This window comes from Heterodontus francisci, chromosome 2 (assembly GCF_036365525.1).
Source record: "Heterodontus francisci isolate sHetFra1 chromosome 2, sHetFra1.hap1, whole genome shotgun sequence".
Taxonomy (NCBI): Eukaryota; Metazoa; Chordata; class Chondrichthyes; order Heterodontiformes; family Heterodontidae; genus Heterodontus; species Heterodontus francisci.
The window spans coordinates 60,988,227-61,004,831 of NC_090372.1; the positions used below are offsets into that span (position 1 = coordinate 60,988,227).

General features: G+C 41.3%; 1 long non-coding RNA gene across 1 annotated transcript in view; it reads right to left on the bottom strand.

Moving 5' to 3' along the window:
- LOC137379543 (uncharacterized) overlaps positions 1–15,760 on the bottom strand; it is a 52,512-nt gene extending 36,752 nt beyond the window's left edge. The window contains exons 1-2 of the long non-coding RNA XR_010976852.1: positions 15,713–15,760; positions 4,571–4,706 (exon numbers count right to left, since the gene is read on the bottom strand). This is a non-coding gene — a long non-coding RNA (uncharacterized lncRNA). The remainder of the gene's footprint in view (positions 1–4,570; positions 4,707–15,712) is intronic.
- Positions 15,761–16,605: the final 845 nt, after the last annotated feature.

The window sequence follows — 16,605 nt, forward strand, 5'->3', positions numbered from 1 at the left end:
TCAGGAGTGATCTTGATCTCTTTCTCTCCCCTCTCTCTCCCTCTTTGTGTCTATCCCTCTCCCCTCTCTGTGTCCATCTCTCTCTCTCTCCTCTCACTGTGTAATTCCTTTCACCTCTCTTGGTTCATTTAACTCCCCTCTCTCTTTCCTCCAGCTATGTCCATCCCGCTCAACTTTCTGTGCCATCTCTTGTCCCTTTCTCCCTCCCCCCTCTTTGACCCAATCTCCTCCTTCTCTCTCTCTCTCTCCCCTCTGTCTATTACTCTCAGCTCTCTCTCTCTGTCTCGATTTGTACACTCTGACAGACATTACTTTCACTTGGGACACAAGCTCAGTGACACGTTCAAAGATACTGGACTTTTATTTCTATATAAATGTTACAATAGCGCTGCTATCCATTTGGAATCACATTCTTTCAAAACTTGTATAAAGCAGAGAATAGGTAAGAAAATCCAAGGAATCTCCAGAAGTCAGCACTGTAGGCCTTCATGAATAAAAGAATACAGTGTATTTGAACTGAGTGATATTGGTGAAAACAGGATGCTGCTGACCCATATACAATAGTTGGTAAATACAATGTAATGGATAGATTTAATAAACCTTTATCTATGATGAACTGTCTACGATTCCTGAATAAAATCAATGCTGCCTTTGCAGTTTTAAAACCTGACAGGGAAGATACAGTAAACATTTATTATGTTTCAATGACCATGTTAGAAACAGTCATTAACTGATTTTTATTTGCTGAAAATTGGATTAAAGGACAAGTTTTACAGATATGTCAAAGATCAGTAACTACAATGTGCATCATCTACTGTCCAGTTTAAGGGAATATAACATGAGTGGCCAATGCCATATGAAAGTTGTCTGTATCATATAATTACATTGCATTATAAATGCACCTTTGCTAACAGGTAAGAGATTTGGCATGGGCATTAATTGATTAGTCTGATGTTCAATCTTACAGATAGTGACTTAACATTTTCTAATTGAATAATGCATGCAGTAACAACCGCTCAATGTTTTGCAGAAAGGTTTTTGTTTATAATTATCTTGTTAGAACTGAAGCGGAATCAACAGTGCTAGACTGAGATATAGACATAAGTGATTTTAAAATAATCGCTTTATTGGAGGAACTGAAGGGCACTCTTTATTTGTAATTGTGTTTATCTAATTTTGTCACTAGCTTTGGTGAGAAAATTACATTTTGTCCATGAGAGATTCTGTTGTTTCTGTATTTTAGAATCCAAGACCTAGTTTAACAGCCTGTCAAGATGAATAAACTAGTCTTGGCTACCTACCATTAATCTCTCTGCCCCTTCCTGTCCCACTCTGCTTTTCTGTTTTACATGACTCTTCTGAAATACTATCTGCTCCATCCTATAAAATTCTCCTGATTTGGAGATCACTGCCCTTTTTGTTGGATGCCCTGTCTTCAGACACATATTACAGGCAGGTGGAAAAGTTGCACAAACATTGACCACGGGTTAAATTGTCTTGTGGCAACAGCACTGTGAGAAATGGTCCGTGTTCCTATAGCTGAATTTTCTATTACTGCACCTCAATAACCACAATAACAATCATCTCCTTGAGTATAATGGTTTATTGGATAAATTTGCACTCCTGACACAGTGTGAATCCACAGAGTTCATCCAACAAGGTCCATCTACCACCCCGTGACATGGTGCAGCTAGCTCTATTCTGTCAACAATAGTAATTTGCATTGAAATTGCATACTATTTTGCTTGCTAGCTAGATAATACAGTTGTGCTGCTCTCCATTGATGTTTGTATGCTTAGCTACTTTATTTGTAGGGAGAAATGTGTTTTAATCGGACTGTGTTTTGATGGCATTAGATTGGCTATATACTTTATATTCAGATTAATTGCCCCCATGTCCGTGTCTGAGTCAATAATTTTGTCAAATGTCCATGGTGCAATGCGTTGGTGCTTATCCCTATTCTGGACTCACTATCAGTACTTACACTGGACTTTCTTACTCTCCACTCTTTCACCCCATTTTGCCAGTCCATGGACTCCACTTCTTGGCCATCATCCTGAACATTCAACTGATATTTAAACTTGCCAGTAGCCTTTTCTGCATAACTCACAATTGTCACATCCCTCCATTCACTAGACCCCTCTGGAGCATATGTTACCCGAGTACCCACTCTGGGCCATTGGCCTTTGGATGTGATAGCTCTGCCTTGGTGCATCATGAGCACTCACATTACCACTATCCAGCTCTTGATCCACTGTACTTTATTCTTCAGGATCTTCATCACAAAACACGTGAGCATGTGAGATACAAGGTGCCTTGTTTACTTTTACTCCATCAGCCGCGCAGAGTCTGAGAATTTGTAATTAATTCTGATTAATCATGAGGAATGAATCTTAACAGTTTGGTTGCCATGTTTGGTAAGTACTGGCTAACCCACATGACCTATTATCTTACCACGATCTTTCCATTCCCTATCACCCTCTTTTCTATAATACACCAAATCTTCTAAATTAAATTTTGTTGTGGATGGTCTTAGATGATGCCTCAGAGCCCTCTGATTTTTCTCCAAGACCTCAGCCATGATGGAAGCCCATCTCCCTGCACGGAAAGCATTCAAATGTTCAGAAAAAAATGTAACTAATTGTAATAATTTCTCGAGCAGGATGAGTATCACACAGTACAGAAGGCAATTTGGGATTTCACTCATAGACCAATTGATTGGGACTATATCCTCCAACCATTTGGAGTGAATTCTTTGCATGAACCGCTGATGTCAGGGTGGTTGTCAACCACCCTGTTAAAGTCATGTGCCAATGGAAGACTTAAAATAAGATGTGGTGGCGTCCTTTGATACTTTTTACAGATTTCACATTTCTCATTAATCTCTTCTATTGGCCTCGTATACTCTTCAACAATCACACCTGCATTTTGTTGCAGGATTTTTAATCTTTGATAAGTTGGGTGATCAAATAGTCTTTGTAACTTTAAGACAATTTGATTTTTTCTCTCTGATTCTTATCACCTGATCCCATTAATACTTGTCCAACACTCTGATGAGAAATATCAGTTTTTGCTAAGGGGATACAATAACGTCCTGGCTGGCTAAACTGCAGATCCACTGACTTTCCAAAAATAATTGCTTTATCATGCTCCATGCCAAGTTTTATTTGTGCCTTTTCAAAGAAGGTTTATTTAACATCATAGGTGTATCTCACTAGAAACTACAACAGTAATTACAAAATGGCTTACTCTAGCTATTTTACATGGAATGTGGTTGACTGTTGAATGCCCTCTGCAATGCCCTAGCAAGCCATTCATTTGTATCAAGTAAGAATAAATCCAGATGGACCATGTTGCATCAACCTAGGCATCGGAAATGACAAAGGCACTCCACTCCAAGTCAAAGTGCAAAGTCTTTTTCACTAACATCCGGGGACGTATGCCAAAATTAGGAGAGCTGTCCCACAGACTATTCAAGCAACAGACTGACATAGTAATATATACCAAATTGTACTTTACAGAAAATGTCCCGGATTCCTCCATCACCATTCTTGGGTTTGCACTGTCCGACCAGCAGGACAGACCCACTAGAGGTGGCGGCACAATGGTGTACAGTCATAAAGGAATGATCCTGGGAGTCCTCAGCATTGACTCAGGACCACATGAATTCTCTTGGATCAGGTCAAACACAGGCAAAGAAACCTCCTGCTGATTACCAACTACTGCCCTCCCTCAGCTGATGACTCAGTACTCCTCCATGTTGAACACCACTTGGAAGAAGCACTGAGGGTGACAAGGGCGCAGAATGTATTCTGGGTGAGGGACTTCAATGTCCATCACCAAGAGTGTCTCGGTCGCGCCACTATTGACTGAGCTGGCCGAATCCAGAAGAACATATATGGCAGACCGGGCCTGCAGCAGATGATGAAAGAATCAATACAAGAGAAAAGCAGACTTGACCTTGTCCTCACCAATCTACATGTCACAGATGCATCTGTCCATGACAGTATTGGTAGGAGTGACCACCGCATTGTTCCTGTGAAGACAAAGTCCCTCTTCAGACTGAGGACACCTTGAATCATGTTGTATGGCACTGCAACTGTGTTAAATTGGACAGATTCAGAACAGGTCTAGCATCTCAAAACTGGGCAACCATGAGGCACTGTGGGCCATCAGCAGCAGCAGGATTCTACCACAATCTGCAACCTCATGTTGCGGCATATCCCTTACTCTACCATTACCATCAAGCCAGGAGACCAGCCCTGGTTCAATGAAGAGTGCAGAAGAATATGCCAGGAGCAGTATCAGGCATGCCTAAAAATGAGGTACCAACCCGATGAAGCTACAACACAGGATTACATTAATGCTTGTAAATTGGAAGAGCTTATGAGATAAGAGTGTTCTATTTCAGAAAGCCAGTTGGTGAAGGATAGAACTGGAGCCAATCTTTACACACTTTTATATTTATTTACAGAATTACACATTAGAAGCATCATCACCTAACATAACAACCATAATTTTAGTCTGTTCCTATTTATAGGACTCAAGTGAATCCCCAGTTAATACCCACCACTTGCATACAATTAAACAGCTATGGCTGCTCCAACAATGGTGTTCACCGTCTCCTTTATCGGGGTTAGGACATTCAGCTGTGCCTGTACCCTGCCGGTTAGGTGCTGCTGGCTCCAGTTATGTTACACCTTGTCCTGCAAGAAAGAGGTAAATGTGCCAGTGAGTGTGTTGCAATGTATTTTTTGTGACAGGGTTTCAGGCAGGTTTTAAGCTGTGAAGGCTACCTTTAACTTGTACTTTCCCCTCATGATTTTTTTTTCCTTAGAACATAGAACATAGAACAGTACAGCACAGTACAGGCCCTTCGGCCCACGATGTTGTGCCGAACCTTTAACCTACTCTAAGATCAAACTACCTACATACCCTTCATTCTACTATCATCCATGTACCTATCCAAGAGTCGCTTAAATGTCCCTAATGTATCTGCTTCTACTACCACCGCTGGCAGTGCATTCCACGCACCCACCACTCTGTGTAAAGAACCTACCTCTGACATCTCCCCGAAACCTTCCTCCAATCACCTTAAAATTATGCCCCCTGGTGATAGCCCTTTCCACCCTGGGAAAAAGTCTCTGGCTATCCACTCTTTCTATGCCTCTCATCATCTTGTACCCCTCTATCAAGTCACCTCTCATCCTTCTTCGCTCCAATGAGAAAAGCCCTAGCTCCCTCAACCTTTCTTCATAAGACATGCCCTCCAGTCCAGACAGCATCCTGGTAAATCTCCTCTGCACCATCTCTAAAGCTTCCACATCCTTCCTATAATGAGGTGACCAGAACTGAACACAATATTCCAAGTGTGGTCTAACCAAGGCTTTATAGAGCTGCAGCATAACCTCGCGGCTCTTAAACTCAATCCCCCTGTTAATGAAAGCCAACACACCATACGCCTTCTTAACAACCCTATCAACTTGGGTGGCAACTTGGAGCGATCTATGGACATGGACCCCAAGATCCCTCTGTTCCTTAGATGTGCAGCTATTCAATAACATGCTTAGTACTGTTTGTATGCTGAAATCATGGTAATGAGTAGGCAGCACATGCACAGTTTGTATGCTTCCTGCATCAGAAACAAAAGGCATGGGGTAATCCCACATTATGATCCCCAAACGCGTTTTCGGACCCTGATCAACTTTACTCCCCAAGGATCTTAACTCGGAAAATCAAGATCAGTTCAGGTGGTGCAAACCCACAAGAGGCAGAAAACATTGGTGGTATTAACGTATTGGCCCCCTAACAGTAGTTGTCTCTTCAGGCAGAGTATAAAGGAACAAATTAGAGGTGCATGTAACACGGGTAATACAGTAATCATGAGGAACTTTAATCTTCATGCAGACTGGGCAAACCAAATTTGCAGTATTAATGTGGAAGACAAGTTCATGTCAGGCATGCAAGCTACTTTTCTGGATCGGTATGTCGAGGAACAAACTAGGGAACAGGCTATTTTAAATCTTGTACGTTGTAATGAGACAGGGTTAATTAAAATATTGTAGGAAAGGAACCACTGGGAAAGAGTGATCATAATATGATAGAATTTTATATTACGTTTGGGAGTGATTTAGTCTGAAATTAGGGTTTTAAATCATAACAAAGTAAGCCTCAAAGGTATGATGGACAAGTTGGCTAAGGTAGATTTGAAAACTGGATTAAAAGATATGATGGTAGATAATCAATGGCAAACACTTAAAGAATGAATTCATAATTCACAATGACTCTGTATTCACACAAGGAATAAAAAGCCACAGGAATAGTGGTCCAATTGTGGTTAATAAGAGAAGTTAAAGTTAGTTTTAGATACAAGAAAGAGGCTTATAATGTTGCTAAAACAGTGGTATGCCTGACAATTGGGAATAATTTAGAATTCAGCAAAGGATAAAAATGATAAAGAAAAATAAACTATGGGAGTAGACAAGGAAGAAATGTGAAAAAAGATTGTAAAAGTTTCTATAGTATATAAGAAACTGTAAGCTATTAATGTTATATAGTTAGCAGAAACTGCAAGTTAGTGGCAGTTGACAGATTGTAAATCAGCTGAAAGTGGTTTCCTGAATAGGTGATAATTACTGTGAGCAGGAAGTTGAGTTAGCAGTTCTAACTTTGACATGAGCCTATATAGTAAAAGCATAGGGCTGAATTTTATTGATCCCCTTGAGGCGGGGTCAGAGGTGGGGGCGCCCATAGAACCGCGACGGGTGGTGTACGACAGAGGGCCTGTCACTGCCCCATCGCAAGTGATTTATCCAGGGGTGGGATAGGCCGATAACGGCCTTCCCACCCAGTGGCCAATTGAGGCCCTCATGTGGCTTACTAACAGCCACTTAAGGGCTTCTTCCCACTGGTGCTGGGATCTAACCAGTACTGGGGGTGCCTCTGCATGCGGGGAGGTCACCTTGTAAAATGGGGTGCCCTCCCTGTGGTTTTGGGGGGGCCCCTCTTCCGAGGGCAATCTGTGGCCCACGGGGGACACCCGCCAGCAGAACCTCCACCTCCCTGGATCCCCCTCCCCCTGGACTTCATGCCCCTTCCCACCCTCCTCACTGGGGTCAGCCTTCTGGACTGGTCCCAGCAACCCCGCCTCACTTAGCTGAGGTCCAGGATTCCGGAGCTGAGCCTGGATCCAAGGCCTCTGCAGTACCAGCAGTGGCCACTACTCCCAGTGGCGCTGCTGATACTGCTGAGCTGCTGGCCCTGTAAGTGGTCAGCAGCTCTCGGAGGCGGGATTCCCGTCTTTAAAGTGACAGACATCCCAGTGCCTCCAGAACAGTAGAGGATCGCGCCGGGGGAGGGGGCGCAAAAGGCCGAGGTGGGATTCCCATGGCTTTTTCAGCCCGGCGCCGGGAACCCCACCACCTCCACAAAATCTGACCGATAGTATGGGGGGTGCAGAGTGATCACAGAACTGAGTGCATCATTAACAGAGTGCTACAGTCATGAATTTGGTGCAAGTGGGAACTTGGTGCAGAGGTGGAAGGAGGTGAAGCTTTTTATTCTTTATCTACCTCCAATTACCTGTAGTGGAAGTGGAGGCAGTAAGTATTTATTGCTTAGTGCAAATTAGTATGTAGAAAAAGAAAAAAAAAAACAGACTAAAAACTAGATATAAATATTTTAGATCAAGATATGGCAGAGCAGGTTGTGTGTCTGAACTGCAGTATGTGGGAGTTTGTGGACAGTGAGACTGTCTTGAGCAAATACATCTGCAGTAGATGTCTCTGTCTCAAATCTCTGACTCTGAATCATTGAGCTGCAGTGTGAGTTGGAGGCATGCTGACACATACGGGAGGGGGAACAGTACCTGGACAGTTTGCTCTAGACTTCCGTCACCCTCATAGAGAGAGAATGAGGTTGGTGTGGCCAATAACATACAGAGTAAGGGGAACCCAGGTGAGATATAGAATGAGGGACCACAGAAGCTGATCCTGTCCAATAGGTACAATGTATTTGCTACCTGTAAAAGTAAGGATAAAGGCTGTTGGAAGGACAGCTAGAATGCATACCATTGCACTTTAGAGCAGGGGGCGGTCCAGACGGGGAGGAGCAGGGGAGCATAATTTGGTAGTTGTCGGGATTCAATAATTAGAGCAGAAAACAGCATCCTTTGTAAGCAGGATTGAGAGTCCCACATGGTTTGTTGCCTACCTGGTTCCAGGGTGAACTCTCAAACCATCATAAAAGGATATTGGAGAGGGAGGGGAAAGATCTGGTTGTTGTGATCCATGTTGGAAGCAACAACATAGGAAAGAATAGGTGAGATGTCCTGTTTGGTGAGTACCAGGAACTAGGAGATATTAAAGGACACAACCTCAAGGGTAATAATCTGTAGATTATTACCTGAGCCATGTGCAAATTTGTATAGGAATAAGCAGATTAGAGAGGTGAACACGTGGCTGATGGTGTGGTGTGGGAAAGAGGGGTTCCATTTCATGGGACACTGGCACCAGTACTGGGAAAGGAAGCAACTTGGGACGGGCTCCATCTGAACCGGGATTGGACCGACATCATAATGGAAAGGATAAATAAGGCCGCCACAAGAACTTTAAACTAGTAAGTTGTGGGGTAGTGGGGGTTGCGGGGGTGGGGGGGGGTGGTGGTTGCTGTGGGAGGTACAGGAGTGGGGGGGAGGGGTGTGGGCTCAGGTGGAAACGTTCTATAGATTATAGTTCAAAAACAAACAGACTGGACGAAATTAGAGTAACAGTCAGAAATTGTCATTTAGGCGCTGCAGGTAAAAGGGAAAACTAAAAGATGTAAAGATATTAAACCTGGAGAGAGAAATAGGAAATTTGTGGGTGAAACATTAGAGCAGAAGGACAGGTTCAGTTGTGTGGCCCAAATAAACGTTCTTTATATAAATAAATGGTGTAAGGAACAAATTGAATGAACTGTAGGCGCAAATTCAACTTGGAGGATATGATAAGTCAGCCATTACTGAGACGTGGCTGCAAGACAGTCAGGAAAGGGAACTAAATATACCAAGTTATAATGTCTACTGGAAAGAAAGGGAAAATGGTGAAGGAGGAGGAGTAGCCTTCTGAAGGACATGATACCCGAGCAGTAAGAATATAAAATAGCTCAAAACCAGACACAGAGGTGAGCTGTACAGACACTAAGGAGTTAACTGTAACACACAGAAGGATGAGCTAACTAAAACTCTGGCTCATCAGGAGACTGAGACAGCCATTATCATGGACAATTGTACAGGGCAATTGCCAGTACATAGCACAATTAATTCCTGCCAGGAATGAAAGGAGCATTCACAACCCAGTCAACCTTGGAGCCAGGTATCCCTCACCATGGGGAGGGGATCACATTGTTTTCTGTTGTGTAAACAGCAGAAGAATTGACTATGTCCATACAGTCCTGTCGAGACCAGGGCATAGAATAAACCAAGATAAAGAGGTGCTAAGTACCAGACGACTCAGCGAAATGGTAACAGGATCAGTGCCTGTGATATGAATCATCATAAAAGAGGATGCGATCGGAGCGCGGGCACTGCAGTCAAGAGGAGGACGGGGATGGTCATCTCCAGATCCAGGCCTACAATCAACACTGGTAATGACCAGCTGTGTGGGTGATTGTAAGTTTCAGCCAAATCGTAGAGGGGATTGTATTGTGAGGTATATTGCAAATTTCAGTCAACCTTGTATGCGGGTTTGTACTGTGAGGTATTGTTTTTAATTCCAGTCAAATCACAGAGGGGTTTGTGCTGGAGGGTGGGGGGTGGGGGTTGGGGGGGGTTTGGTGATGGCGTGGGGTGGGTGGTGTAATTTTGTGAGTTCAATAAACAAACAAATCTGAGGTTGAGCCAAACCCTGTATTGCATGCATTTTATTCTCATAATTCCTAGAGTCCAAGAACTATCGTAGGGGAAACAAAATCCCTTACACTTTATGGTTAAGGATGAAATCACTTCAATGATGAGAGAGGATATAATGAGAGGCAAGCAGGAAATGGATAGTTTATGGGTGGAATTAAGAAATAGAAAAGTATTCAAGACTGTAATGGGAGTTGTATATAGGCCCCCTGGTAGTAGCCTTGAAGTGGTAGCTTTTATAAATGCTATGATTAGATAAGCACGTAACAAATGCAGAGTGGTTTTAATGGGGGATTTTAACTTGCTTATAGATTGGGATAAGCAGACAAGCACATGTCAGAAAGGTAATGAATTTCTTGAGTTTGTCCGGGATAGTTTTCTGCAGCAATGTGTTCTAGAACCTGCAGGGAGCATTCCATCATTAGATTTAGTAATGAGCAATGAGACAGATTTAGTTAACATCCTAATGGTACATGAACATTTATCTAATAGCGATCATAATATAATTGAGTTCAACATAATGTTTGAAAGGGAGAAACATGAAGCAACTGCTATGATTATAGATTTAGGTAAGGCTGACGTCAATGGAATGAGATGGAGACTGAACACAATAAACTGGGTAAATCTGTTAATGGGGGGAAATGGCAGAAGATCAGTAGGAGGTGTTCAAAAAACAATTTAATGTGATACTGAAACTGTTTATGCCCCTGAAGTTCTACTTGCCAAAAAAAAAACAGCCACGGACAACTTAAGAGGTAAAAGACAACATAAAACTTAAAGAAAAAGCATACAAAAATGTATATTGCACAGATCCTGGAGAGTGTGAAATATACAAAAAGCAGCAGAGGGTGGCAAAGCAGACAGTAAGAGCTACAAAAATGGAGCACAAAGGAAACTTGCAAGGGGTATCAAAATAAACACAAAAATCTCTTACAATTAGTTAGGAAAAATAGGATGGTCAGAAGCAATGTGGGTCCCTTGAAAACTGATAATGGTGAAGTTGTCAATTAAAATAAGGAAATGGCAGACATACTGAATAATTACTTTGCTTTTCAGTATTTATTGTAGAGGAAGAGATCAGCATGCCAGACATCCCAGGAAAACTTTTATTGAATCAGGGACAGGGACTCAACAAAATTGACATAAGCTAAATAACAATAATGGAGATATTAATGACAATAAAGAGTAACAAATCCCCAGCGCCAGATAGGTTCCATCTCAGGGTTTTAAAGGAAGTAGGTGCGAACATTGCAGATGCTCTAACTACAATTTACTAAAGTTCTCTCGATTCAGGAACAGTTCCTTCATAAGGGGAAATTGCACATGTTACTCAGCTACTTAAGAAAGATGACAGAGTGAAACCAAGGAATTATAGACCTGCTAGCCAAACACCTGTTGTCTTTTAATTAAGGATAACCTGACTGAACGCCTTGAAAATATTCAGTTCATCAGAGAGAGGCAGCATGGATTTCTATGCCTGAAGAATCTGATTGAATTTTTTGAAGAGGTGACAAAATTAGTGGACAGGGGAAGTCTATGGATGTTATTTATATGTAATATTAGAAGGCATTTGATAAAGTTGAAGCTCAAGGAGTTGAAGAGTTGCTTGACGTGGTTAGGAAATTGTGCAGAAGGAGACAAGGGTGGGGATAATAGATTAAGTGAATGGGAAAAACTGTGGCAAATGGATTTCAATGTAGGCAAATGTGAGATCATCCACTTTGAGCCTAAAAAGGATAGAACAGGGTACTTTCTAAATGGTGAAAAGCTAGAAACAGTAGAGATCCAAAGAGACTTGTTGAGGGGGCGTGAAGTGGAGGGGGGGGGGAGGTGGGGGGTTGGTGGACCAGGTACACAGATCATTAAACTGTCATGAACAGGTACAGAAAATAATCAAATAGGCAAAGAGAATGATGTCCTTTATATCCAGAGGAATAGAATACAAGCGGGTAGAATAATGCTTCAGCTATACAAAGCCATAGTCACATCACAGACCACACCTGAAGAGCTGCAAGCAGTTCTGAGCACCACACCTTGGGAAGGATCTATTGGTCTTGGAGGGAGATCAGCATCGATTTACTAGAATGATACCTGGACTTCAAGGATTAAATTATGAGGTGAGATCACATAAACTAGGGTTGTATTCCCTGGAATTTAGAAGGTGGCAGGGTGATTTGATCAAAGTTTCAAGCTATTAAGGGGAACAGATAAGGTAAATTGGGTGAAATTATTTCCACCAGTTGAGCATCGAGGACTAGGTGGTATAGTCAAAACATTAGAGCCAGACCTTTACAGGAATGAAATTTGGAAACACCTCATCACACAAAGGGTGGTCGAAGTTGGAATTCTCTTCCACAAATTGCAATTGATGCTAGATCCATTGTGAAATTTAAAACTGAGGTTGAAAAATATTTGTTAGCCAAAGGTATCAAGGGGGAAAAGGTGGTGTCATGCAGGCCCCGCCCCCACCTGCCAAGAATGAGGCATATTAATTTTGTCATATGAACATTGATTTTAAACTGTTGCTGGAGCGAGGAAATGACTTCTTAAACTGATCAGCCATGGCTGGAAAGAACATGTGCATACTAACAGACAGTGCTTGGAGGGACAAAGAGGCTATTCCCTGCTCCAATTTAACTCACAATGGACTTTGAGCACCAGATATTGTGTGTAAGAAGAGACATTCCAGGGTCGGCTAAGACAAGAGAATCCACAAACAAATGTGGTCAGACCAGCTAGTCACATAACTAACCTGCTTGGCAACTTGGGTTTTTCTGAATTGTACAAAGAGTTTGAACTAAAAAGACTGTTTGCTCCTGGACAGAAAAAACCTCTCCTGTCTGCTCCCATCTCTTTCTCACAAGCCTCTGGACCCACTGAGGACACATGAACCGCAAAAGAGAAAAGTCTCCTACAGTGAACAAGGTTTAAGAAGAATACTGGGCCCCAATGAAAAGCAAGGCCTACCTACAATCAAGGACTTTACAGTGAGCTCGAAGAACAGTAACAAAAACCATCTTCAGATATTGCCTCAAACTTTTCCACTTTATTTCTTCTGCTCTTTCCTGTCTCTATCTGCATGTGTGTATTGTGTATGCATGCTAGCATGGGCACTTCACGTTATCCATAGGCGTTAACTGAATTAGAGTTTAAGTTTAATAAAGTTCAATCTTTTTTCCTTAAACCTAAGAAAACCTGTTTGGCTAATTTCTTTGCCTAATAATTGGAAGTTAGCGAACAAGGATTCACTAAGAGGATGCTAAAAAAATGATGTGTTTAAAATTAAACCCTGTTATGGTAAGACCAGGTGAAGGCTGAGAGGGAACCCTGGACCCCTTTCTCAACTGGCCATAACAGGCGGATATATGGCGTAAGGTCACAGATCAGCCATGGTTTCACTGAATAACGGAACAGGCTCGAGGGGCTAAATGGCCTACTCCTGCTCCTAAGTTCCCAATTCTAAATATATGATGATTTTGGTGATTTAATTGAATGCATTAGATAATATACATAATTTATCCAATATGTGCTGTATAATAATGAGATGCTTTAACTGTTGTCCAACCAATAATCTATTACTTCTCATTTACAGAAGCCATATCCAAAATGTGAAGACAGGTGTATTTTCTGGCCGCAACCCATGTATTTATAAAGAGGGACTGTCATCATCCCTATTCAGGGAGAAGAGCTCAACAGCCACATATCCCACTCCAATAATATGCACTGATGTAGATAGCCTCATCGGTACAACATACTCAGCAAAGAAACAAAACAAAAGTACACAAAAAGATTTTTTTTAAATGAAGATTGCATCTTTAAAGACACTTTTTGCTATTTCAGCTATTGATTCCAGTAAGTCTGTGTTTGTAAAGAATTCTAAATGCAGTTTGGAAGCCTGCCTTCCCTCATATTTATTATCGTCATCTCTTGTTACTAATGGTACTTTGTAATCTCCTCAAATCTGCACAGAATATATATCTTAAACATTAATAACACTAAGCTTGCGGGGGTCTCTGATCTGTGCAGTCAATTAAAATTTTGGTGGAACTAAATGATTTAGACTTCACTTGGCTGTCACCTGAAATCATAACAGATCTTTTCTGGGAAAAGATATTATGTGGTGAAGCCTGAAAGGAAAAGCATTACAATTTCAGGTGTGAAGAAGATCTAAAGCTTGCCTTTATATTACTAACACTTAAGTCACGGATAAGACCAGTTATGAAATATGTCACCACTGGGCAGATGACCAGCTCAATTAGCACATTTTGTGACTGCTACAGGCTCTGTTCTGGGACTTAAACTGAGTGAGCACTGCAATTTAAAAAAAAATCTTTGTCAGCCCTTGCTCAGTTTGTCAGCACTATCACCTCTGAGTCAGAATGTTGTGGGCTCAATGCCCGCTCCAGGGTTTGAGCACATAATCTAGGCTGGCACTTTTGTGCAATACTGAGGGAGTGCTGCATTGTTGGAGGTGCCATCTTTCAATGTGATGTTCAACTGAGTACCTGTAAGTTCTTTCAGGAGGATGCTAGAGATCCCAATGCTATTATTTTGAAGAAGACCAAGGGTGTTCTGCCAGTGTACTGGCCAACATTTATCCCTAAACCAATATCACTAAAACCATTATCTGGTAATTAGTTGCATTGCTAATTGTGGGAGCTTACTGCGCACAAATTGGCTACCATGTTTCCCACGTTTGAAAAGTACATTACACTTTAAAGGTACTTAATTGGCTGTAAAGTGCCATTAGATGTCCTGAGGTCATGAAAGACCCGATATAAATGCAAATCTTCTGTTTTTTCCCTTTTTCCCTCAATGTTCTCCTTTTCATTAATGTGCTGTCTAATGCTATGCTACATTTCCAGGGGAGCCAGTCACTCAACTGATTATTCTTCACATTTAGGTTGAAACAGTGACTGTTATCAGGCTATTCGACTATGAGAGTGTGACAATCAAACCTGATTCTATCTTCACCCAATGTCCACACACATGTACTTTCCTAGAAGACTTTCTTTTTTGTCTCATTCCCTTCAGTAAACAATTTTCAGCTTAAGGCTTTTGACCTAATCTGACAGAATGTACTTGCAGTATTTCTTCTTGCTCGTACTATTGCCCTATTGCAGATCAGAGACTTTAACAAAGAAAGTCATTGAAAGTGCAGCATCACAGCTAGAAAATTAAGATAATGATGGGAGTGAAATGCATCACAGCAGCATAATAATTAGGAGGCAATTTCACCTTGGTTAAAAGATGCAATATTAATATTCTAAACACACCTAAATTGTTTTCTAAAGTTTGAAGAATTAAATTAGTGATTGTATCTGTTGCATTTCTACTCAGTAAAAGCTAGACATCCTAAAGTTTCCTCTGCGTAGCATGTTAATAGTATATATGCTTCCTCTAGGCCTCTTGTGTAAAGGCTTATTTCACTGTGTAATCATCAATCACTGTATGTGCACTATGCTTTCAAAGTGATTCCATCTGATTCCATTCTTCAGGGAAAAACTACCATGCAAACAAGGACATCCTCAGGCACTTCTCGGCTTAAGAATCATGCCTCTGTCAAGAAAAAAATCAAACACCATATCGGTTTGCGACACGCCACTGAATGGCCTCTGTGGCAGTGAAAAAGTTAACCTTCATCTGTCATACAAGGGTCAAAGTGCACATTGCGTCATTGCTTCGGGTTAAGTACAGCAGATGATAAAGAAAAGTATTAAATATTCACTGGCTGCTCTCTGGTTTCATGCAGTGATATTGAATGTTTTCCTATCCAATATGTGTGAATCTCAACACAATGTAAAAGGGTCTCCTTCCTGACCTTACCTTTTATGAGAGCAGTGGCGTGCATTCAAGAACCGATTTCCGTTGACATCTTCGACACGCTTCACTAAACCTAATGGTTGCCTATTACTAGTTACAATTTAGCAGCTGAGCTGGGAGCTGTAAAACAAAAGTAAATCATTTGGAGTCATGGTGAACAAAAGTACATTTCTACTGAGCATGACCCCAAGATAGAAAAATGTAGGAAACAAATGCATTGCTAATTTAATTAGCTGGTAGGAGATTGGGCAGCCTGTAAACTCCATTCACATTTTTATTTAATGACAACCAGGTGCTGTAAGTGAACATACACCATGTTAATCAGGTTTTGAACAATCTCGTGGAGACTGAGACAACATAGCACTACACAACCAAGATTATTCTTAGACTCTTGGGGGCGAAATCATGAAATAAAAGACAGATATTATCAAAATGTTTTGCATTACTAAAGATTGTTTAATTTTGATGGGCTAAAGTCGAATGGAATACTACAGCATTAGTTTCTGAATATCTTGATCATTTTGGTCAGGAAGCTGATATGTTAATAAATGAGTTTACTCTGTTTGTCTTTTACTCGACAAATACTAGTTACAATGCAACTCTGACGGTTCAATGTGTAGCACCCAAGATGGCAGAAAACAGCACAATGTGATGAAAAAGTATGAGGGACAACTGTAAAAATATTTATTGAATAACTAATAATGGAATAACAAATTAACTACATGATAGCCCTGCACTTACTGAGCACACCAATCATATGAACAGTGGGATTGTACAGAATTTTACATTTTGAATCAGAATTCAAACATTACACCATGTTTTCAAAATGTGAGATCTGTCTTGTTTTAGTAAATCTGGCTATAAACAAACACTGTGAACAGAATTTTACTAGACCC